Below are 599 nucleotides of genomic sequence, written 5' to 3'. Positions count from 1 at the left end.
AACAGATATAACTACTGTCTATGATATAATTAGTAGCGGACACGTTAATTCCGGTGGATGCAGCCTTAGATTTTGAGGAGGGGTTTCCATCCCATGAAGGATGAAAGGAGCGTACACTACCAACCGAACTGTAACAGTTCGGCTTTGTTTTCTCCCATGCGACTGGGGAGCCTTGCTCATACCGGTACGTTGAGTTTCTTTTCTGCCACGCCCCCGGGGAGGTTACCGCATGCTGGAAGGTAGAAGAAATCCGAAAATATTCACAACTATTGTTATTACCACTACTTAGCCAAACACTACACATTTTTTTTCCCAACATGCCGAGTGCCAACCGTTTTCCTTTTTTCCCCTTCCTGTTTCGCCCCTCGGTTTCACTCACAATACTATCATCAGGAGACAGAGTGCGACGCACCTGCGGATCATCCATCGCTTTCCTCTTCCTAGCGTTGCTTTTGCTCCCCTCGGGCAAACCCAAACTCTTGCAAATCAGTGTCCGCAACTCTTCAATATTGTTCTCCATCCCCTCAAACCGCTGGGATATCCAATGTTTTAAATTTTCATGCGTACACCTCTCTGAGCATTGACGATTCTCTTCTCCG

This window comes from Brassica oleracea, chromosome C4 (genome assembly GCF_000695525.1).
Source record: "Brassica oleracea var. oleracea cultivar TO1000 chromosome C4, BOL, whole genome shotgun sequence".
In the NCBI taxonomy this organism is placed as follows: domain Eukaryota; kingdom Viridiplantae; phylum Streptophyta; class Magnoliopsida; order Brassicales; family Brassicaceae; genus Brassica; species Brassica oleracea.
Note: the sequence above shows the minus strand (reverse complement) of the source record.